The sequence below is a fragment of the Kogia breviceps genome, chromosome 10, assembly GCF_026419965.1.
Source record: "Kogia breviceps isolate mKogBre1 chromosome 10, mKogBre1 haplotype 1, whole genome shotgun sequence".
NCBI classification, from domain to species: domain Eukaryota; kingdom Metazoa; phylum Chordata; class Mammalia; order Artiodactyla; family Physeteridae; genus Kogia; species Kogia breviceps.
In genome coordinates this window covers 79,573,757-79,599,153 of record NC_081319.1, presented here as the reverse complement: position 1 = coordinate 79,599,153, position 25,397 = coordinate 79,573,757, and the positions used below count along the sequence as shown (strand labels likewise).

Sequence of the window (25,397 nt, the reverse complement as noted above, 5' to 3'; positions counted from 1 at the left end):
AAATCACTACTCTTCAGCGGAACATAACAGAATCCAGAGTTTCTATAACATATTTTTCATAATGTCTGAAATATTGATATAATCCAAAATTGACTGACATATGAAGAAACAGGAAAACTTCACCTATACGTAAGGAAAAGCAAAAATTTTAACATTGTCATATGGAGTTTATAATTTATGTGGATGTAATACATATTAAAACTATCATAAATGATGTGAGTTTCTATATTTTACATGAAAGTAGTACAGTTTTACCTCTAGACTGGCTGTGAAAAGTTAAGAATGTATATGGTAATCCCTAGAGCAAACTCTAAAAACATAATGCAATAGGTACAACTAGGAAGTCAATAAATAAAATAAAATTCCAAATTATTTTCATTTGACTCATGCCTCACAGATATGCTTCCCACTGCAAAATTTCAGGCCCATCCGACAGCAGCCTCAGATTATAACCACAACATAAAAGGGCTCTCCCAAGAGACCTGACCCCCTCTAGCCTTAATGAGAACAGGAAGGAAATAAATAGAATTCAGAAGGGACATCCCAGATTTAGGAACGCAAGCAAGACTATGGGCATGTAAACAAAAAAGTGCAGGGTCACTGGGATGGAAGGATGGGAAATGTGTAAGAAGCTCAGGGAGCTTTTATTTTGAGCCTGCTTCCTGCAGCTGGTTGACCCAGGCCTGAGAGAGGGAGGTGAGTACCAGCGACAGCCAACCACAGCTGACACTGTGGATAAATTTGGGTAAACAAGTGGCTAAGTATATTGCGAATTATGCTTCCAAGATATTGCAGAGGAAGGAAGAGAGCAAAACAACATTTTGCCTCTCTTCAACCTGGTGTTTTTGCACCTGTGTTGGTGTGTCACAGTGTAGGGACAGTTGCATAACCTAGTTGCTATCCATCCCTTGGTTTATTCCCATACTACATACTCCCTTAGGATACAGTTTCCAAGTAGGTGTTGGCTATTTCAAAATCAATAGCTGTGGGGGAATGAAGGTATCAGAGAAGTCCATACTAAGCCAGCCCCCCAATTCTATATTATTTTTGTCTAAACAAGGAATTACAAAGACTGAAGAAGCCTTAGGGATACAAGTTAAACCGGAAACGCCAAACCATCTATGAACATGTTGGAAATGCCTTCACATAGTTTTCTGGAATCTACATACCTGACTTAGTTCTAATGATAACCAAGTCTTGTGCCGGTTCTGATTCAGCATTCACAGGAAAAGGAATTGGTAGAAGGAGTAAGAGCAGATACCTTTCCAAATGGAATTATGATTTGAGAGAGCATTCTTGATGTGGAGCTGGGTGGGAGGAGAGGGCTGAGATAAATAATAAAGTAATGTGGGTCTCCAAGATTTTTAAGGGGGACACAAGAGGTACAATACTGGCTGACCATATGGGCTATTGTATCCTTGGGTTCTCTACATAGACGGGCCTGGGAAGCCCTGCAGTGGGGAGGAGCTGTCATACTGCACAAGTGAACGACAGCACTGGAAGTAGGGTCAGACAAGTGAAGCACAAAATTTAAGGGAGCACCAAAAAAAAAAACAACAACAACAACAACATCTCAGCAATCCAGAATCAAGTAATCAAGATTTTTTTCATCAAAAATAAACCTTGAATGCAATACTTAATAAAAACTCATGTAAAAATCCCTGATGAACAAAATAGCAAAATTTTACATATAAACAAGCTGTTACTATTTTTTTTTAATGATCCTGTTATACAGCCATTTCCAATCCACCCTTGGTTCCTGGGTCCACATTGACATTGCATCCTCTTGGGTGAGTGTATGAGGGTTGATACTAGTGAGCAAACGAATTGGATATCACTGGGCTTTATATATAGATACGTTTTTTTAAATTGTAGAGATTTCACTAATGTTTTCCCTTGGCTCAAAATCTGGGAGGAGGTTTCAATAAGTGTATATAGGTACACACACTTTTCCTTTGCCTCCTCAGGTTCCAATAGGGCTCAGCCTGACACTCAACTGAGCAAGATGTGCCATGAGTAGAACTGAGTAGGGAAAAGCCAAGAACACTTGGACTGAAACCTTGATTCACAGAGGGGCTTTTGAGAATTCAGGATGAGTTGATTCACAGCTGAGGGGCCAGGGAATAACTGGCTGCAAATTCATAAGAATAAGAGCCCAGAACAAAGGAGACAGGTGGACTCCGAGTGGTGATGGAGCCCAGATAGTGGGGAGAGCTTTGGCCGAGGAATCAGCTACTCATCTCAGTCCTGCCTCTAACTTCTCATGGTCTGGCCACGGCAAACCCTTTCTAAGCCTCAGTTTCTACACCAGTAAAATACAGTGTTTTCTGACTTGTTTCAGCTGGGGGCCCTTTCTCCAAATAAATTTAATGTGACAGCCGTAGTTAGAAGTATGGGTGATTTGGTTGAACTTGCGGTGTGAAACCAAGACCCTGACCTGTTCAGATTTTCCTGACTCCACCATCTCAGGGCTTTTCAGAGTACAGTTTGAAACACTGTATTACGGGATCATTGATGTCAATTCCAGTCTTAGCATTCAATACAAGCTGAGAAGAAAGCCCTACCTGTATTTTCATGTTGACATTTTGACAATGAAAGTTTACTCACATCAAAAAACCAGAGGAGCCTCCAGCCTTTGGATCGCACTCCTGGATGTGCCCTGTTCTGTTTCTGGGCTCTTCAAACCTGCAGGGCTCATGGAATTAGCAGAAGCATCAGGAGAATTTAGTCAGCCTTGCCATGGCCAGTACAATTATACAGTGAAATGAGGCATGCTGTCAGGATTTTAACATGAAGCAGGTATCCCTGGGGAACACTGACAAGTGACCAGGCATTGTCTACACATGGCCAAGAGCCAGTGGCAGTCAGCTGGGCCTTCCTTTCAGATAAATATGACAATTCCAGACCTGTAAATATTCCAGGACTGGAAGGGAATGAATTCTAGTGGTATTCAAAACAACAACAAGGTCCTTATCATCTTTATTAGAATTGTTATCCTCTTGATTACTGTGGCTGTTATTCAATTGTTATGGATCTTCAAGGACATAACAGCCTTCTCTTAAAACACAGGTGGCAGGGAGGCAACAGGGCTGCAGAAAGAGAAGGAACTTCAGGGTCTGACAGATCCAAGATGGAACTCCACAGGTCTACCTCTTGCTAGCTGTGTGATTTCTGTCTGTTTTTAAAAACTTGTCTGAGCTTCAAGTTTCTTAGTTCTACAATGGAAATAAAGTGCCAATAGAGCTGTAGTGAGCTCCATCGATTGAACAAAACTTGTACAACCTAAAAGTTTTGAGTTATGCTTTATTCGGGGACCTTACTGAGGACTATAGCCCAAGAGACAGCCTCTCAGATAGCTCTGAGGAGCTGTTCCAAAGAGGTAAGGGAGGGACTAGGGTATATAGCAGTTTTTGCTGAAACAAACAAACAAACAAACAAAACAGGTAAAAAACAAAAAATACACCATGTAGTCAAACATCAAGAGATTACTGCTAAATCACAAAAATGCCAGGCACTTTTTCCTTCTCCTCTTGGGATGTTCAATCTTGGAATCCAGAGTAGGGAGGAAGCCCAGCAGCCTCCCAGAGAAGCCACGGGTAGGAGTTCCAGCCAACAGCCAGTACAAACTGCCAGTCAGGATGAGTCTTCAGATGGTCCCGGTCCCCAGTCAGGTCACTTCCGGTTTTCAGGCTACCCCAGCTGATACCATGTGACACAAAATGTCTCAGAGAAACCTTGCTCAGACTGTAGATTTGTAAGCAAAATAAATGTTTTCCTCCACTTAGTTTGGGGTGGTTTTTTATGGGGAGCCTGAACTCCTCTTCCCAAGCCCGTGTATCCATCTTCCAGCTACTGTGAGTGTGGGCTGCTGAGATCTTGCAGCCACGCCCTTCCACATAGACTTGCCCTGGGCTGGCTGGGGTCACAGGGGAGGTTATGTCCACCACCCTGCAGCCAATGACTGATTGTCACAAAAGGTGGTCCCCTTGCCTCAAGGCAGCATTGGTTCTGGTACAATTAACACTCCGGTGGTCCCTGTGGGACTAAGCTAAAGCTAGATCCCCGGTGAGGCCGCATCCTAGGCTAGCTCTTTCCCTGCCCCATCCCCTTCTCTCCCCACCTTTCTCCTGAGAGCACCCTCAATATTTCACTTGTGTTAGAATCCCTGTCTCAAGCTCTATATCTAGGTACCTGACCAAGAACAGGCACTAATGGATGTTTTAAGTAGTGTAGGGGAGAAATCTTTCCATGCCGTCTCCTGGTGCCTCCACTACCAGAGATGTTAATATTTTGGTGTACATGAAATTATCTAATACTTTTTTTTTTTTTTGCGGTATGCGGGCCTCTCACTGTTGTGGCCTCTCCCGTTGCGGAGCACAGGCTCCGGACGCACAGGCCTAGAGGCCATGGCTCACGGGCTTAGTTGCTCCGCGGCATTGGGATCTTCCCGGACCAGGGCACGAACCCGTGTCTCCCGCATCGGCAGGCGGATTCTCAACCACTGCGCCACCAGGGAAGCCCGAAATTATCTAATACTAATGATAGGGCATTTAGTACATTCCCTGGTAGACAGTAAGCCCTCAATAAATGCTAGCCATTATTATCATATCCCCCAGTACTTTTTTTCTATATTTAATAATCACGTTTTTATTGAGCACATATTATGTGCCAGGCACGGTTCTAACATATTGCATGTATAACACACTTAGTCACACAGCAATCCTATCTAGTGGGTATTACCATGAAAAACGAGGCAACGGAGGCCCAGAGAAGTTTAATAACTGATCCAAGGATACACAGCAAATAAGTGACAGAGTTGGACGAGATGTATATGTCTACATTATATTTTAATCATCATTTCAATGATTACTTCTTTGTGGCAGATTGCTTCAGTGTGAGGCTGGATATTTTGCTGCATTTTAAAGGACTCAAGTATGCATAGTAATTCACTCCAGCTGTGACTGTCCCCTCCATGTCCTGGAAGTACTCTGCTCATATTCAGATGGGTCTCTCTTCCCGGAATGGCCTCACCTCTTCTCTAATTATCCAGACTCTAACCGTCCTTTAAGAGCAACATCAAACCTTATCTCCCCATGTAGTTTTTCCCGATCTCTTGCTGTCCTTCACCTCTTCAGTTAACAAACTCCTACAGCTTTTATTGTATGTCATTTCTGCCCCAAACAATTTCCTGCCACCACTGGCATATTTCCTTTCAACAAAGGTTATGCTTACAGATGGGTCTGTTTCCATCAGCTAGACTGCAAGCCTTTTAAGGACAGAATCGAGACTTCTTTGCTGTTTCTCCAGTATCTCCTGTAGTGCCTGGCACAAAGGAGATTCTTCACAAAAATTTGTTGATTGGATGAATGAATCAACAAACTATTTCATGTGTGTGTGTATGTTTCTTGTTTTTCTGGTCTGGATTGTAAGGCCCTTAAGACCCAGACCCGGTTTCCAGTTTCTTTTAAGACCCTCATGTTTAGCAAATGGTAGGACCAGGACAGAAATATTCATGGAACTGAACCAGAACAGTCTGTCCTAAAGATGGGTCACACTGTGGTCTTGCTCTGGGAAAAGGACAGCTCTCTATCAAAGGGAAGCAGTCCCATGTGAAATCTTACATGGAAATAAGAGAAATTTTTAATCTCTGAGTTTGGTGCGTGGTCGGCCCATGTTGCGTGCTGTTTCCATAACTCTGCATGTGACCGAATGTCCTTGACTTGACCTTGTGGGAATATGTAAACTGTGAGATTCAAGTGGGGGGGATGTTTGTGGGAGGAGGGGACCATGTGATGTGGAGCAAACTTTGTTTGTAATTCCCTGACTCAGGAGTGACTTCTGGGCAGTAGGATCAGTTTTAGCATGAAGTTTCTCCTTCAGGAGGGGAAAACCTGAGCTCAAGGAATACTGCTGTGTCTCTTCGTCCTGCAAGACCAAATTCACGTGTCTCTATAAATAAAAACTAATTTTTAAAATGCATCAAAGAGCTGGCAAGTCAAAGTACCCCAGTGCACACTGTTCCAACATGGACCATCTCACCTTCCGCACTTTCCAAGTTTATCTATTTTGCAAGCATACGTGATCACGTGATCAATGTCGGGGCTTTTTCAAAGACATATAAATTTATCTTTAAAGAATAGGGAAAAGGCCGTGAAGCACAGGGGGTTAGGAAAGTCCATTATGCTTTGGAGAATGTTTCAACCTTGATCTCAAAGCAGTGCCCAGAAAGCTTCACATTCAACCTCAAGGTCACTCGCTGTACCACGCTGCTTTAGACCAGAGAGGATGAGAGCTCCTTGCATTGGGGTCAGGGTTGGGATAGGGTAGGGAGAAAGTCTGGGCATTCACAGCTGTAGGAAGCCCTTGTTTCCTCTTAATTTTGTTTTGCTTAAGAAGAGAAAAGAAGTTCACGGCTCTTTGAAGTCCCATGGGGCTGTTTTCACTGTGAAGGCACAGAGAAAGCCCATGATTTTTCCTGGAATGCTGGTCTCACCATTTATTGTCCTTGGATTTAATGCCTGCTTTGCATTTGGAATAAAGATTCATTCATTTCTGTGCCAAGAAATAAAGAATTCTATTGTCTCCCTGCCCAGATTGTTTCAAGACCATCTTTTTTTTTTTTTTTTTTTTTTTCTGAGGCTGACAGGGCCAGATAGCATCTTGCTTGGCCCCATGATCTGGTGTCCAAAGGAGATGTTGTGCCCTTTTTGGTCTGAGCTTTGCTGCCACAATAATGTTACACAGAGCAGATCTGTCCCCTCGGTACCACGAACCTTGCCCCTTTCACGAGGATCCTTGACAACCTCTGCGGGCTGCCAAACCAGACTTACAGTAATTCTCCACCATAAGGACAGCTATGTCACTTGAATTAGCCGGGTGAAGATGAGCCTTGGGTGGCCGCTAATTCGATCCATGGGGAGAAATGGGTGTAGCGGATTTGCATGCTGTAACATGCTCCATCCCAGAATATTCTTGGATGACTCACCAAAATAAAGGCCAATTTAATTAAGACGAACACAGAAGTGTGAAAAAATAAAGGGCAAAAGAAGTTCCAAGGAAGCTGGTTATCTCTTCGGAGGAAAACTTCCTCTAGGTGCTGTAGCCAAAACAGTTTTTAGCACAGTGTTCTCAGGAAGTTTAATTCCAAGCGTCATGACAAAGGTCATGTTGCCTCTTCTACATCTGCTCTCCTAAGCCTTCCTCCCTCCCCTCAAGCCTCCTCTGCCAGCAAACCTCCTGGCCTCTAGCCTGGGGGAGAAGATGAAGCCACCCAGAACCCTACACTTGGCTCTTTTCCTCCGGTTTCAGACAAAGGCAGCCTCTCTCCAATTTACTGCTGGTGTCTCCTGTTGCGTTCCACATCCAAATGTATCCTCCAGGAGCTGGTTCCAAGGTATGTCTGCTCTGCACTGTAGTGCCCTTTTCTTAGTCACCTGGCTCCATTTTCATATCCTATGAAGATGCTCAAGTCTCCCTCATCTTTTAAAAACACCCTCTCTTAACCTGTCTTTCTCCCCATCTCCCCTGATAGCTTCCCTTTCTCTTCCCTTCCCAGATAAGATCTTTCAAAGGATGCTTTATATTTAACACCTCCACTTCTATCTTCATTTTGCCTGCTTCACTCTTCACGACCATGGTTTCCTCTTTAAACCCTCAAACTCCCTGACAACAAGCTTCCCACTTCCAACCCCCAAGGCCACGAAAATGATTGGAAGAAACACTAAGGACCTAACTGTCAGAGGCAAAGAGCTCCTTTTACCCTCAGCTTGTTCGATTTTATGTAGTAGTTGTCTCTATGGTCACTCCTTTCTCCTGGAAATTCTACTCTCCATTTCTAAGACACCACCACCTCCTAATTCTCCTTTTCCCTCTCTGGTGATTCCTTTCCACGTCAACCCTCAACTGTTGAAGTTCTTCAGGGTCCTTGGACCTTATCCCTTCTTAGTCTCTCCTGGTCATTTCTCCCATGTCCATGGTTCACCTCCTACCTGCGTACTGACGACCCCTATGTTTGTATCTCTACCCCACGTTTTGCCCTAAGTTCCAACTGCTTCCTTCAAGATCGCTTCTCCTGGAATACCATACAGGCAGCTCAAACTCATCATACTCAAAATTGCACTCATCTTTCCTGTAAAGCCTGTTCTCCCTCCTGTACACCAATCCAGGAAGGAGCACCACCATTCATCTACTCACCCGAGTCAGACACCTGGGTGCTCATCCTGGCTTTCTCTCTTTCTCTCATCTCCTACGGCTAGTCGGTCACCAAATCTTGTAGACGTAACCTCCACAGCACCTCTGATATGTATCCACTGCCCTCCTTTTCTGCCGTCCTTGACTTTTCCCTGGATTATGAAAATGCTCTTCTTGCCTCCGTTTTTTTTTTTTTTTTTTCGTCTGCAGTCTACCTCCTACAAAGCATTGGGGGTGAACTTCCTTCAGTGGCTCTCTATTGCTTTTAATATGAGGCCCTTACTCTTTAGTGGGACCAAGAAATCATGCAACCCCCGCCTACCACTCAGTTCTCTAGTTTCATCTCTCACCTAAACCTCTTGCACTCCACTCCCCACAGAGACAGGCTAAACATGCATTCTCGGGCTTCCCTGGTGGCACAGTGGTTAAGAATCCACCTGTCATTGCAGGGGACATGGGTTTGAGCCCTGGTCCGGGTGGATCCCACATGCCGTAGAGCGACTAAGCCCATGCGTCACAACTACTGAGCCTGCGCTCTAGAGCCCGTGCTCTGCAACAAGAGAAGTCACCGCAATGAGAAGCTCGTGCACCTCAACGAAGAGTAGCCCCTGCTCTCCGCAACTAGAGAAAGCCCGCACGCAGCAACAAAGACCCAATGCAACCAAAAATCAATAATTAAAATAAATAAATTTAAAAAAAAACAAAACAAAAACAAGCATTCTCTTTTCACTTTGCCCAGAATTATGCTGTTCTTTTTCTGACTTTCCCAACTTGCTATCGGTCCATTTCCCTCCACCCTAAACCCACTGCAGTGCCACATTATCTACATATCTGTTTTAGACCCAATTCCAGAGTTATTTCACCTCTAATCCCTAGGAGACTTTTCCTGAATACTAACCCATCCCTTACCTCCAGGTGCCACCAAGGGTACCTTCCTTTGAGTCTCATGGCACTCTGTACACTCTTTCACATGGACTCATAGCCCTTTATTACCAGCATTGTTCATTTTTGTTTCAGCATTTATCACAGTGCCAAAACTGAATAAATGTTTCTCTGAGTGAGTGAATAAATGAAGGAAGGAATGAATGAATGAATAGACTCTCAACCATTTCCAGTTGGACAGGTGAAACTTACAAGTCTGAAGTATTAACCACTGAAGAGCTTTGCCTGAGAGGATGTATGCTATGAGAAAGGAGATAAAGCCATTTGGCTTACCCAATATTTTTAATAATCAAGAGTATGAATTTTCTCCTCCTTAGCATTTGTGGAGGGTTTACTGAATGTTAGCTAGCACAAAACATTCCCTGCTGTTAGTCAAACATTAAAATGGTTAAGTGCTTTTAATGCACTTTGATATTTTGAAGATTAAATTACAGTTTTGGGTCAGGGAACACTTTCGCAATTTGGATTTATGACTTTTGCAAATGGATGTGTATTTGACTGTCATGTACTAGCAACACAACTAATCTGCATGTGTGTTCTGCTCTTTTATTTTTCATAAACACAGGCTCACTGAAAGCCTGTGAGGCTGTGAGGAATGCATCTTCAGGTTCATCCATGTGAAATATTTACCTAAGGGTGGCAGCAGAAAGACACATCATACCTGCGACTACTTACTGAGCATATATATTCTGCACATACTCTGTACCAGGCACTTTCATTCAATCATTTCAATAGCCTCGGGATGCAGGGGTTCATTTACGAGAGGCTTTACACGTGCCGTTCAGTAGAAGGATTCCTGTTCAGCAGTGGGTTTTTAATCAAGAGCCTGCTTTGCTTTTGGTGATGTCTTTGAACAGAGTGTGGTAAGGAGGCAAAGGTGCTTATCTGTGAACCCTTGTCAATCAATGGGCTTCGGTACCTGCCAATCACCTTGGGTATTTCTCTGCCTTGAGACCTCCATCCTTCTCTAACCACCCACCATAAAGACCTGGTTGTGACATTCTACCCTGCTTCTTTCACCACTGGTTTCCATGCTTCCTGATGACTTAAATGTCACTTTGTTTCATCCTCTGAAATTCAACACCTCTGAAATTCAACTTGAGCCAGATGTTCTTTTCAAGATCGAATAAACTAATCTTCCAGTCTTATAAACTAATCTATGTTAATGGGTAATGGGGGAGGGTTAGAGAATCTCTATCTTTCCCATTCATATAGAAAATTTGTATTGAATGCCTTCTTGAAACGATGTCACACAGTGTCAGTGGCATTTAACCAAAGGATGAGTCTTTGGGTAAATTTCAAGGCATGAAGTGGGAAAGGGTCATGTCACAGTTGGCCGGAAGATACACTAGTGTAAGGAAAGTGAGAGGCCTGGAGGTGAGAAAGTGCCTCAAATTAGCTAGAACACTGCTGTCCAATAGAAATATCATGCCAGACACATAGTCACATAGGGAATTTAAAATTTTCTAGGAGCCACATTGCAAAATCGTAGAAAGAACCAGGTGAACTAAATTTTAATAATACACTTTATTTAGCTTAATCAATTCAAAATATTGTCATTGCAACATATAATCAGCACAAAAGACATTTATGAGATAGTTTACATTTTTTTACTACTATGTCTTTGAAAGCTAATAATATGTATTTTATACATTGGATGAGCCATATTTCAAGTGCTCAATGGTTAGTGGCCATCCTATGAGATAGCACAGCTCTAGAATCCCAGGGAAGACAAAAGATTCAGTCATTAAATCCTACAATTCTTTGAGGTTCAAAAACCCCTATAGAGCATCCAGGTGAAGTGTCTGTTCTGTCCATGGGTAAGCACATTCCGTAACAGAAAACAGCACTTTCCAACATTGGGATGTTTCGACCTTTAGCAAGTTTTTGGACTCTGATCCCCCAAGTTCAGAGAAAGGAGAAGGAGAATCTTTCAACTACCTTAAGGCCCTTGTGATCCTTGAGTTTGTGCTTTAGGTTAAACTTTCTTAATGTTTTCAACTGCTCTCTGTATGAAGGGGAGGATTTCTAGAGTCAGAGGAGGTAGGGCACAATGAATTCTTAAGTGCTTTCCAACTCAAATGTTCTATGACTTCAAATATTAAGCCACCACCTTAAAGACTCTGCATAAAGTAGAAGTGAAAACATTCAAAGGAAGAAATAAGGCAAGTCAATGGATGAGTCATGTGTTCCTGTCCACGTGTTATAGGACCTAGAACCAATTAAAGGGGAAAACTGTGATGTTTCTGACCCCATCAACAGGTTGAATCTAATTCCCCTCTCCTTGAGCATGGAATGGTGTTACGACTCACTTGGAACCCACAGAACTGGGTAAGAGTGAGTTTGCATGGCTTTTATTTTTTGTTTGTTTTCTTAAAAACTTGATACTACATTTGCCTTACATTTTAAAAATTAACCTTTTTATTTTGAGATAATTATAGGATCACATGGGTTACAAGAAACAGTACAGAATAATCCAGTGTACTGTTAACCCTTAGAGTAACATCTTGGAAAACTATAGCTCAATATCACAACCAGGATATTGACATGGATACAGTCAAAATATAAAACACTTCCATTGCTACAAGGGTCACGAGTGTTGCCTTTTTATAGACATATACACTTTCTCCCCATCCACACGTCCTCCTTAACCCCTGGAAACCATTAATCTGTTCTTTGTTTCTGCAATTGTGTCATTTCAAGGACGTTATATAGATAGAGTCATACGGTATGTAATTTTTTTAATTGGCTTTTTAAATTTTTGCTCAGCATAACTCTCTGTAGATTCATCCAGGGGTTGTTGCATGTATCAATAGTTTTTCATTGCTGAATAGTAGTCCATGGTATGGGTGTGCTACAGTTTGTTTAACCAGTTACCTGTTGAAGAACATTTGACTTGTTTCCAGTTTGGAGCTGTTATGAATAAAGCTGCTATGAACATTCATATACAGTGCTTTGTATGACCATATGTTTATACAAATGCCCAGGAATACAACTGCTTTCATACGGAAATACAACTGATTTTGCATGGTGATCCTGCAACTTTGCTAAACTCACTTATTAGTTGGAGGAGGGGTGTGTGTGTGTGTGTGTGAGTTTTAGCTTCCTTGAGATTTTTTTATATAGATAATCACATTATCTGCAAAGAGGCACAGTTTTAGTTCTTAGTTTCTGATCTGTATACCTTTTATTTCCTTTCTTGCCTTTTTACGTTGGCAAGAAGTTCTGGCACCATGTTGAAAAAGAGTGATGAGCATCTCAGAAAGCTCTGAGAACTGTTCTGCCCCTTAGAAGTCAAGGCACAGTTCTATAAGTTTTTTGAGACAGAGGGCTGTACCTCAAACCACCTATTATTGACAGTTTATATCGTCCAGATCTAAGTGCCATTGTGGTGGGTCATGTGACCCCTTACGAGATCCAGAAGACATGCTATCTTTAAGGAGTTGTCTTACTGATGCTGGGAGAATGTTGCTGTTTATGGTTGAGCAGGTATTTCTGCCAACGGGGGAGGTTTGGTCGATGCCAAATGCAGATACACGGTGCACAGAGAGGGGAGCGGGGAGACCAAAGGGCAGAGAAGAATTTTTGTTTAAATTTGTCTTGTCTTGCCATAAAAATATGAATTTTTGACTGCTGGCCACTGTCACTAGGGACCTTCTCCTGCAGTGTCTAGGCGAGACCTGGAAGCACATAGGCCTTGCCTGGTTACAGATTGGGTCAGGACTCTTTGATCACAAATCTCTCCCTCTTCTCCAGCCAAAGTAAGTCTCCAGTCGCCTCTTCTGTCTGTGTCTCATTCCTCCTTGAGATTTGTCACCAGGTCTGTATTAAAGGAAGCAGAGAGCTGGCTGTCTCTCTCAGCACCCTTCCAATTTACAAGAAGTCTAAATGGCTGGGGCTGTCCTGTCCTTGCTGGTTATTTCCTTTGAGACAGCAGCCAGAGGAAGGGGTGGGAGTCAAGGCAGGCAGGAAGAAAAATGTTGTTGAACACAGCCCAGCTCAGCAGATGAAAGCCTGCAGGCCTTTGGCTGAAGATAGCATAGACAGGGACAGGCAGAGCCAAACTTCAATCATTCCTTCTCAGTGTTTACATCAGTGAGCTCTGGGCACTGCCCTGCTGGCAGCCTAGGTATTAGTAGCTGTTGGCTCATGGCCTGATTGGAAAGAGATTCCAGATTTTGGAGGGAGTTGAGGGAAACAAGAACAACATGTCCTGTTCACTCAGAGGGTATGGAGGCCTCTGGAGTGGTCGTATGTATAGGGCACTCAGCTGCAGGGTGATGTAGCCTCTGACACCCAGGACCACACGTGCCAGGAGAACCCCAGATCTGGAGCTGGAGGAGGTCCTACGTTTGGATATGGTTCAACTCTCTGACCTCAGCTTGGGAAAATGGGAGCTTGCCCAGTTTACAGATAAAGCAACCAAGGCCTGGCCTTATCTTGGGATATACAGCTAGAAAGTAGATTGAGGGAGAAGGATGGTAAAGTAGAAATGCAGTCTGTGGTCCCCTCTGTCCCCTCCTGGGGACACTCTGGCAACCTGGCCACCCTGGACCAGCATGAGGGACACTGGGGAAATAATGCTTGCCTGTCTGCCCCATATTTACCCCAACCCATCCAGATGCCACCACTTCCTTTTCAGGCATTGCCAGCATCTAATAAGCCTATTATCCAAGGTTTAAGTGTGTAGTGTGGGTTACTTAGGGGAAGTCATTCCCATAAGAGCTGGAGAAGTCAGGGAGAAAGTAGCCAGGGAGTAGAGAACTTGATTCAGGCTTTAAAGTTGTCGACTGAAAAAAATGCATACCCTAAAAGTTGAGACTTATGTTTGATTCACAGACTTGGACTTGCTGAGGACTTAAGCCCAGGAGGCAGCCTCTCAGATAGCTCTGAGGGATTGCTCTGAAGAGGTAAGGGAAAAGCCAGGATATAGGAATTTTTGCAACAAAAACCAGGTTGTTGGAACATCAAAAGATTACTGTTAATGAAAGAAAACCCGACATCTCAAGTTAATGAATTTAGTACTTTTCTATGTACGGGAAGATACAGCGTCTGGGCTTGTTGAAATCACTCCTTTGATGTGAGCCTTAATTATCTAAGGCGGGTATCCTGTTTTTCTCCATCCTGAACCCCTCAGGGTATACAGCCCAGGCCGCCGCAGTGGCTGGTGGCTCGATGGCTGCAATATCCTTTGTTTACTGATATGGCAGGCGACATTCTTCATCCACAAAGTCTCCTGTAGGACTTGAGGAGATGGAGAAGAGGGAAATGGGAATTCCAGGAAGCTACTTTTTAAAAGCATTTATTAAATGTTAGTCATTAGCAAAGCACTCTACACCCATTATCTCAGTTAATCTTCACAACAACCCTGTAAGGTAGGCATGAATTTTTCTAGTTTTATGAATGAGGCTGGGGGAGGGAGGCAGTGAAATATTTCATTCAGCATCATCAGAGGATTAACCCAACGGATGTCTCCATGAGCCCTTACCCTTGACCCCTGCCCTATAGTGCTTCTCATGGTGGAACAGGAGAGACAAGAGGGTGTCCTGAGATGAAATGGGGAGTGGAGATTGATTGGCAGAGCGGGTGCAATTGACATACATTGTCTGTGATCAGACGTGGGTTAGGTGCTCAGTACTCTCTTGGGCAGCTGCTGATCTAACACTTAGCCATTATACTAATGCTATAGAAAATCCTGCTGTAACCATGTAAATGACATCCTCCAAATTCAGGTTCAAATGATGTAGGGTCCGTTCATTGGGAGGCTAACGAAATGACCTGGATGAATCTGCTCATCATCAGTCCTATTAGACCTGAATTCCTGTTATAGGTGACGTGGTATCACCCTTCTGTCTATTTGTTCATGCCCTTTTTAAACTTGTATGTTCCCTGAGGATGAGGATTGTTAGTATTTAACTCAGTAAGTCCCTCGGTAATCGAAGGGACTCTCCATGGGCTCTCAAGTTGAATGAATTAAATCAGATTATTTAGTGGTAATAATTTCCCAATATATGAATATATCAACTCATCCCATTATACACCTTCAACTTACACAATGCTGTATGTCAATTACATCTCAATAAAGCTGGAAAAAGAAGAAAACATTTATTTTCAGCCATATATGATTTTGAGTAGAGTTACAGAGAAGTTAGACTCAAAGCCTCCATTGTCTCCTTCTCAAATGGTTAAATGTCTTTTAAGGATCTAAAATCCTTAAAGGATCTAGCAATTTACATTTATATTCTGGGACCCAAATAAAACCTCTGAAGTGACATCTCTTTTAACCAATAGGTCCACAAACTTTTATGCAGTGTGCATATTGGAGAGGAACTTCATCCACTGAAATGTCTCAAGACTTCTTGTAAAGTTTGCTTTTAACCATGTACTTAAGGTCTTGTGATTCCTAAATTTGGACAGAGAGGCGCTAAGGCATGATTTCAGGATCAATCATGAAAAGCTTAGGAACCCAAGGTGGATAGACCTGACTTCCAGGGTCAGCTTTGCCACTAGTTGTGTGACCTTGGGTGAGCTGGCTAAACTTTCAAAGCCTTGGTTTCATCCTTGTTCAAGGGAAGAAAAAACGGAACCCATCATAGGTTGTTGTTGTGAAATTTAATTGAGAAAATATATCCAAAGGATTCCCTGGCACTAGGCAGTGTCCCGTAAATGTGAAATTAGAAGGTGAAATAAATTAGTGGTACTGCCTTGGCTATTTTCATTCAGAGGCTATTTGCGTCTCCTAGGAAGGGGTAGGTGGCAAAGGAGGCTGGGTGGGTGGAGGAAGTGTTGTGGTGTGTTTGTTGTGGGACAACGGCATGGAAAACCACTTTAACAGGTTGCATGAGTCAGTGGGGGAAGTGCACAGGTGCTGTTACGTCTGAAGAAATTCACTGCCTCCCGTCCCGAACCCCCGCCCCAGAGAAAGGGAGAATCCTCACATTTTCGCCGAAGGACAATTCTCCTTGTTCCTTAATACAGGAACCTGTTCTGTGAATCATTACATCTCTTTCCCAAAGGCCACCCAAGATGGTCTACCCTCAGCCAAAAGCTTCTTTTCCTTGGATTTTGTTTCTGGCATCTTGTATGCAAGCCAACACCTGAAAGTGCCCTAATGACTAGAACTTATATGAGTACCTCTCAGTGTATTCTCCATGACTAAATGGTCCCTCTGAAAAGACATTGCCCTTGGAGACCTCCTGGGATGCTGGGTCATGGTGAACACAGTGATGATGCTTGGTGAGTGAATCTGGAGGGTCCAGATGTTGTTTAGCTAGTAAGAGTTGTTGGGGGCAATTGGACGTAGTGTTGGGCTCTCCTTGTGCTGTGTGTCCTCTGACTGAGGTCATAGGAGTCATCTGTGGGATCAGGGTGGCTAAGGTGATGCAGGTGAAGTGCCGGAAACTTTCTGTACGATTGACAAAGGATAGCAGGCTTTGATCTATTGATGGCTTCTGTTTTATGCCTGTATCTCCTTGATTCTTACCTATTTCTGGTGGGTTAACTAGATGGGTCTCAACAAAAGAGTATAATTTTACGATTTTTAAAGAATGTGGTAAAAATCACATGGAGCCCTGGAAGAGCAGCATGAAAAATCTGGAACTGTAGACTCTGGGCTGGACCATTAGTCTATGGCTAGTTAGCTTGGTGCAACAGTTCATTTTATGTGTCAAGTCAAATGGGACACAGCATCCCCAGATATTTGGTCAAACATTATCCTGGCTGTGTCGATGAGGGTGTTTTGGGATGGGATTAACATTTGAATCGGTAGACTGAATAAAGCAGATTGCCCTCCCTAACGTGATGTGTGGCTCTCATTTGATCAACTGAATATCCGAATAGAACAAAAAGCCTGACCCTCTTGTGAATAGAGAGAACATCACCTGCCTGATTGATTGAGATGGGACATTGGTGTTTTCCAGACTTGGACTGAAACATCTGCTCTTCTGGGATCCTGAGACAGCCAACTTTTAGACTGGAAGTTACTTACACCATTGGCTTTCCTGATTCTTAGGCCTTTGGACTCAGCCTGCAGCTACACATTGGCTTTCCTGGGACACTGGCTTGTCAACAGCCCATTTTGTACTTCTCAGCCTCCATAATCACGTGAGCCAAGCCCTTATAATAAATTTCTTTGTATCTATATAGATGTATACGTATTTCCTGTTGGTCCTGTTTCTGTGGAGACCCCTGACTAATTACACTTGGTAAATTATGCATGCTTTTGTCTGGCTGTGTTAGTATCTTCAGGCGTTCAATGGGTCACTTAAATTTGCTTTTCTGCATTTAAGTATCTGCACCCCAAACCCTGGCCTGCTGCCTAACAGTGAGCTGCTGTTATGTGAAGGAACCAAGAAAGGGAATATGGATTTATAAAGATAAATTTAGACCTCCTCCTAAAAGCTTCTAAATTTGTGTGGATTTTTTTTAAAGTTTTTGTTACAAAGTTTTGCATATGACATGTTACAAATTAGGTCGCCAGCTTGCAAAGTGTAAGCATGAGACTGTGTCCAATCAATTTATGAATAAAGGCATACAGAATATATGAAAGAAGCACTAAATTGGAGACTATTCTGCATAAGAGTGTGCTTTGAGGTCTAAAAATTAAAGTTAAGGCAAATTAAAGGAACTCTTTTAAGAGGGGTTAAAATTACTTCCATGAGATGCTGCCACATGCTGAAGACAAAATAAGTTCAGCAAAGGGTTAAAAATTTAATATATGATAACCCTGTGATGGTTTACTAAAATAAGCAGGAAAACCAAAAGTTAGAGCTCCAATCTGTGGAAGATGACATCACAGGGCAAATTGGCTGTCCCACCATGTGGAAGTGAGAGGGGACCCGCAAGTGTGGCATAGCTTAAGGTTTTGATTAAGTTCTTATGATATTGAGGTTATTACTCTGCTTGTTGCTTTTATTGAATGTAAGCAGGTAACAGGCATTGGAAATATTCATTGTAATGTATAAAATTGTTCTCATTTTTTTTTTTTTTTGCGGTATGCGGGCCTCTCACTGTTGTGGCCTCTCCCGTTGCGGAGCACAGGCTCCGGACGCGCAGGCCCAGCGACCATGGCTCACGGGCCCAGCCGCTCTGCGGCATGTGGGATCTTCCCGGACCGGGGCACGAACCCGTGTCCCCTGCATCGGCAGGCGGACTCTCAACCACTGCGCCACCAGGGAAGCCTCTCAATTTTTTTAATGCATTAGTGCTCTTTCCCATGCAAAACTGTCAGCTCCTTACATCCTGGGACCTGGTTTATTTCTTATTGTGTCTCTAACAGTATTTAGATATTAGTACTTTGTGCCAGGCTCCATGCATAGAGGATCTCGGTATATCCTTGTTGAATAGAATTGAGTTTATCATCCATTCAGACAGGCGTGGAGACACTATAATTCAAAGTAGGAAGAGTACAGATGAAAACCAAGGAAGGCATACCTTGTATTTGTACAGCATTGTTCTTGCACAGAGCACTGTTATACCTTACAGGCTCAGATATCATGCTAAGAATGTTATATATATTCTGAGTAGTATTCCATTGTATGGCTGTATCTGAATTTGTTAGTCCCTGTGCCTATTGATGGAGATTTGAATTGTTGCCAGATCTGAGCAATTATGAGTAAAGTCGCTATGAACATTGCATACAATTCTTTGTGTGGATAGATTATTTTCATTTCCCTTGGGTAGATATCTAGAAGTGTATTATGAAGCTACAGCAAATAGTGTTGAGCTGGTTCTTGAGTACATACAGATGAATGCAAAGAATGTAAAGTCCATAAATAGACACAAAGAAACATGGGAATTTCATATTTAATAAAGGTGGTACCTCAAATCAATAAGGAAAAGATGAATTATTCAATCAACAGCATTGGAACAAATGGGTAAATAGCTGGAGAAAAAGTTACTAGCTTTAATTGCTTTGGCTGGTTTAGACTATGTATTATAAGAAAAAGATGGTTGTTCTCAAAAAGGAATAAAAGGACAAAAAAAATAAGTCCCCAAACTCCAGGATCTGTCAGACAGAAGATGTAACTAATTCCCATTTCTAACTGGAAAAATATAAAACCGAGATGGCCTTTGAGTGATTAAAGCCAATTATTACTAAGCCTCATGACAAGGAGCAAGTCAAGGGTATGACCATCAAAACCTTTTGCTCAAACATCTGGAATAATTAAGGTGGTTCTAAATAAATCCTTTCAGTTGGACAAAATTGCTCTGGGAAAATAGACCAAAGATACAGCTCTCCCACCAAAGCCTGATATGCTCAAGATACCTGCCTGGAAAAGAACTGGGGCATAATGATTGGCACATAAAGCTAATTGAATAAAATAGATAAAAAGCCAACTACGTTTTCAAGAGAGTTACACTGTCAAGAGAGCCACTAGCTGTGCTAAAAGGGGTTCTAACTTCTTTATCTAAGACCACAAGCTTATTCAGCATATTATTATCTACCAGACAAGTTCTCATAAAAGTTTTACTGCACTACATAGATTGCCTTCAATTTAGTCTCCTGTAACAGTTTCTTTGCTGCTCACTAGCTAGACCAGAAGCAAATGCCATTAATTTTCAAATTTCTCTTATGGAAGTTTTTGCTCCACTCTTGGAACTAATTTCTGTATGAGCCAACTAAGTCAATGGTGGTAACAATGAAAAAGAGTGAGTCACTTATAATATACATACAAAATATTTTCCCAAATAATTATTTATATTTGGATGCTATTTATTGTGGTGTTTTGCCATGAAGAATCCCCCCCACCTTTTTATATATTTATACCGTTTGGTTCTCTTTGTCATTCTGGGTTATGGTTTTACTTTGAAAAGATTTTGTCATTAAATCAACAAATTAAGGGATATAAGAGCAACAGCTCCTTGTTTTCTTCTAGTATCTTTATAGTTTCATATTTTAACATTTTTAACTCAGGTGAAATTGATTCATGATGGTAACAATTTCAGTTGTTAAAACAAAAAAGGTTTATATTTTGTGCATATAACATATTTTAAATAAATAGAAGCCATGACACCTATTAATGGACTTTTATATTGCTTCCAATTGTCACATATCACAAGTAATTCTGCATTGGACATATTTGTACAGATATCATTATGCACGTGGGCAAGTATATCTGTAGGTTCTATTTCTAGAAAATAGAATTGCTAGGTTAAAGGATATGTACATTTTAAAATTTGGCATAGACTTATTAATTTATACTCCCACTAGCTATATATGAGACTGCCTATTTCCTCCTACCTGCAACAATAGTATTAACCTTTTTGATCTTTGCCCCACCTGAGAGGTGAAATGTAATATTTCATTAATGTTTTATTTTTCATTTTTTCAAGTTAGATTAAACTTTTCCTTGCTTTTCATATATTTCAGAAGTCTTTTTACCTCTTTTTAAAAAATATCCCTTTGTCCATTTCTCTCTGTGGTTGTATTAACAATGATTGAAGAAGACAATTTAATTGATCCAAACAAGCTTTATTTAACACTTCATGAAGTAGACAGTCTCCATTCAGAGAGGTGCAAAATGGGGCAGAAGGCAGGAAGCTTTTATAGGTAAAGAATAAGGAATAAGGAAGAGAAAATAAAAACTATCTGATTGACTGGGACTGCAGAGTCTACCCTGTTTGGGGTGAAAAAGAACAAGGAAATAAGGGTAGAGCCCAGAGCTGGCTTGGTGTTTGGCTAACTGGATAGACTGCATTTCACATCAAGTGGAGCATTTACAAGGACACAGAAGTCACCCAAGTTTGAGTTTGCTGATGTGGCACTCCAGGAAGAAGTGGCTCCATTTGGGGCCCAGAAAGTTATTTCAACAGACATAACTTTTTCTTATAGATTTATAAGAACTATTTACATAGTCAATAAAAGACTCACTTATGACATACATTGAAAATATTTTTCCAAGTAATTATTTATATTTGGATGCTGTTTTTTGTGGTTTTTGCCGTGAAGAATCCCCTCCCACACCTTTTTATATAGTCAAATACCAATTGTTTCTCTTTGTCATTCTCCGGTATGGTTTTACTTTGGAAAGGTTTTCTCATTAAATCAACAAATTAATGGATATAAGAGCAACAACTCCTTGTTTTCTTCTAGTATCTTTATAGTTCCATATTTTGTTTTAACATTTTTAACCCAGATGAAATTGATTCTGGTGTAAGTTGCTAGGGATGGATACATATTTATACAACACCTAACTGGTGAGGGTGGGTGTTTTTGTAGACGATGATCTGTGAGCTGTGGAACAAGAGTTGTAGAAGATTAATTTTTCAATGAATATATTTTTGTAATTTTGAGTTTTGTACCTCGTTCATGTAAAAGCTACCAAAAAGTCATTGAACTGATTAAATTCTTTGCTGTGATGAAAGAAAACAACAGGAACACGGACAGTCCCTGCTCAGCTTCAGTTAAATGTCACCAAGGCAGAAATATGGAAACAGTATTGTTAGACCTGCCCATTTTTCAAAAGAAGCTGAAATCTGGATTTTCATGTGAAATCCCCGGATGTTTAAATGTTAACAACTAATTCAGAGTTTTAAAAACATTGCCTGGGCCAAGCAAACACATCTGTGAGCCAGATGGGGCCCTCAGGATGCCAGTTTGAGACCTGTGGTTTAGACATGTTTTCCTCTTACCCTCAAAGATTCATTTAAGTGCCTCTTCTAGGGGCAGCCATGGTGTGGCCAGCCTGTATCACAAAGAATTTTAATTGATTGTTGGTGGCCTAGTTTTTCTATTAAGCTCAAGCCTTTCTATTAAGTCATAAAGTTAGAAATATTTATAGAATTTGAGATCCCCAGGGCCTAGCACAGTATCTTGTACCTAGTAGACATTTAATATGAATGTATACTGAATGAATAAGTAGATGAATGAATGAACTCCACTGCAAATAGAATCCCTGCCAAATATCTGGACAAAGTAGCTCAGGTTCTCAGAGGTTACCTCCCGTCCACCCCCCAAGTCCCCCAGTACACTCATGGCAAAAGCTGAACGTTTGTACCCGATTTTGTTTACAGGTGGCCTCTTCCACGTGTGAATCTTGGCCACTAGATGTCTCGCTTTGCTTAAAAGACATTCTGGAGCCCTGGGTTCAACTTGTGGTTTGCTAAAAAGAGACAATACTTAAGTAAAAAAGAATGCCTTAATCTCAGGCCACATCTTCTACATATGTTTGTCCTCTTGAAGAAGCTGAAGACAGCCACAATATCAAAGAAAAAGTGCCTAGGGATGGAATCAGATTTATTTTGTTCTGGGAGAATTTTTTATCCACAGGAATGCACCCTTGGGAGCACTGAATGACAGTCTGTTGGGTTTTAGCCTCTAATCCAGCGGATTCATGAGCGTTCTCCAGAAGTCTCGTTGGTGTTACTTTTCTCTGCTGCTTTCGGCTGGTGGAGAAATGCATCGTACTGTTAAGGGTCTGGGACTCTAGAACCTGTGTAGTAAAAGCAGAATTCTTGTAAGCTGTATCAGGACAAACTTCTCCACTGAGGCTGCCCAGATGCTCATCTGAATTCCTGAGCATCATGTGAACACAGGGGATATGTTGGTGCCTGTGGGTGTGTCTTTCATGTGCCCAGTGAGGGTCTGCTGAGCTTGGAAAGGCGGGCTGCTTGGTGCTGTATAATTCTTATTTTCATCTTCTTATTATTATTTTGGCCACACCCACGCAGCCTGCAGAATCTTAGTTCCCTGACCAGGGATCAAACCTGGGCCCTGGCAGTAAAAGCACCGAGTCCTAACGACTGGACTGCCATGGAATTCCCTTTCTTTCTTTTTTTTTTTTTTTAACATCTTTATTGGAGTATAATTGCTTTACAATGGTGTGTTAGTTTCTGCTTTACAACAAAGTGAATCAGTTATACATATACATATGTTCCCATATCCCTTCCCTCTTGCATCTCCCTCCCTCCCACCCTCCCTATCCCACCCCTCTAGGTGGTCACAAACCACCTAGCTGATCTCCCTGTGCTATGCAGCTGCTTCCCACTAGCTATCCACCCTACGTTTGGTAGTGTATATATGTCCATGCCACTCTCTCACTTCGTCACAGCTTACCCTTCCCCCTCCCCATATCCTCAAGTCCATTCTCTAGTAGGTCTGTGTTTTATTCCCATCCTACCCCTAGTCTCATCATGACATTTTTTTTCTTAGATCATATATATGTGTTAGCATACGGTATTTGTTTTTCTCCTTCTGACTTACTTCACTCTGTATGACAGACTCCAGGTCCATCCACCTCACTACAAATAACTCAGTTTCATTTCTTTTTATGGCTGAGTAATATTCCATTGTATATATGTGCCACATTTTCTTTATCCATTCATCCGATGATGGACACTTAGGTTGCTTCCATGTCCTGGCTATTGTAAATAGAGCTGCAATGAACATTTTGGTACATGACTCTTTTTGAATTACGGTTTTCTCAGGGTATATGAAATTAGAACACTCCCTAACACCATACACAAAAATAAACTCAAATGGGTTAAAGACCTAAATATAAGGCCAGACACTATCAAACCCTTAGAGGAAAACATAGACAGAACACTCTATGACATAAATCACACCAAGATCCTTTTTGACCCACCTCCTAGAAAAATGGAAATAAAAACAAAAATAAACAAATGGGACCTAATGAAACTTAAAAGCTTTTGCACAGCAAATGATACCATAAACAAGACCAAAAGACAACCCTCAGAATGGGAGAAAATAGTTGCAAATGAAGCAACTGACAAAGGATTAATCTCCAAAATTTATAAGCAACTCATGCAGCTCAATAACAAAAAAACAAACAACCCCATCCAAAAATGGGCAGAAGACCTAAATAGACATTTCTCCAAAGAAGATATACAGATTGCCAACAAACACATGAAAGGATGCTCAACATCACTAATCATTAGAGAAATGCAAATGAAAACTACAATGAGATATCATCTCACACTGGTCAGAATGGCCATCATCAAAAAATCTAGAAACAATAAATGCTGGAGAGGGTGTGGAGAAAAGGGAACATTCTTGCACTGCTGGTGGGAATGTAAATTGATACAGCCACTATAGAGAACAGTATGGAGGTTCCTTAAAAAACTACAAATAGAACTACCACACGACTCAGCAATCCCTCTCTTTTTTTAGTGCTCTATAATTCGCATTTTAAAGACAGGCTGAGTAAGGGGTAAAAAAAAAGCTCAGTACTTTTATAGGCCATGGCTTTCTTTTCTCAGTGTTACCTCTGGCTTTCAAACACAGTACATTCTGAACTGATTAAGGGCAGTGGATGGAAGATTGCCCAACCCTGTTAAATGCACCCAGGGCCTTGAATTTAATGATACTTGAAGCTACTTGAATAAAATGGAACTGTGGATTCTATGGGGCTCTGGTGGCTCTCTGACTTATTATGGAAGGTTCAGATGGTAAGAATGCTGTGTCTCATTAGCACCTGAGACATAGCCTTGCCTTTATCTTTTCTTTGGTTATTTTGCAAGTGTTTGACACTTCTCTTTGCATTTCTCATCTGTCTTAGAGAAGCAATGGAGTGTAGGTTCAGAAAACAGACTTTGAAGTCAGGCTGTGTTAGTGTCCTGGCCCATCATTGAGACTACATTAATTTTGATTGTTTTACCATATTTGTAAGACTTACCATATTACTCACTGTAATTTACATTTTACAGTCAACTCTTCCCCTCTTTACTTCTCCTTTCAGTTTTTCTTTCTAATTATACCTGAATTTTCAAAATTGCATTTAACCCTTTCACTATTATGGAATAAAGCCACTGGAAACAGTTCAGGCTCTATCCCTCCCTTGAATCACCATGTCATTCAAGGTGGCCTTTTGTGTTTGCAGCCTCTGGATCAGAGCTTCTCAAAGACCAAACGCAAAGGATACCCAGCACTTCTGATTTAAAGACACTCCTCAGCATGGGTACATGTCCTTCGTAGGTTCACCCGCTGATCAAATTCAGATATTGTCTCAGACCCACAGCCATCACTCAGGGAAAGATTGTTGAGGTCATAAGAGCTAGATAACTAGTTCCAGTAACACGATTCTGTTTGCTATTTCCTTTCTCCTAGGTCTCAGTCTTGTTTCTGCTTATTCCTGTGACTCTACTCTTTTGCTAGGAAACCAAGCCATCAGACCGAAACAAACAGATGGAGTTAGGAGGCCTGAAGCTCTTCCTCAGCCCCCCCTCTTCCTTCTTGTTCTTCGTTGGCATTTGCAGGATGTTGGACCCAGACTCTCCAAGGAAGCTCTGTGGTCAAGTTCACCAGA

The 25,397-nt window shown here is 41.7% G+C and overlaps 1 protein-coding gene across 1 annotated transcript in view; it reads left to right on the top strand.

Annotated features, from left to right (window-relative positions):
* The first annotated feature begins 7,222 nt into the window (after positions 1-7,222).
* The window catches only part of ADGRF1 (adhesion G protein-coupled receptor F1), a 56,436-nt gene continuing 38,261 nt past the window's right edge, over positions 7,223-25,397 (top strand). The window contains 2 exon segments of the mRNA XM_059076595.2: positions 7,223-7,393; positions 17,052-17,235. The gene's annotated coding sequence lies outside the window, so the exon portion shown is untranslated.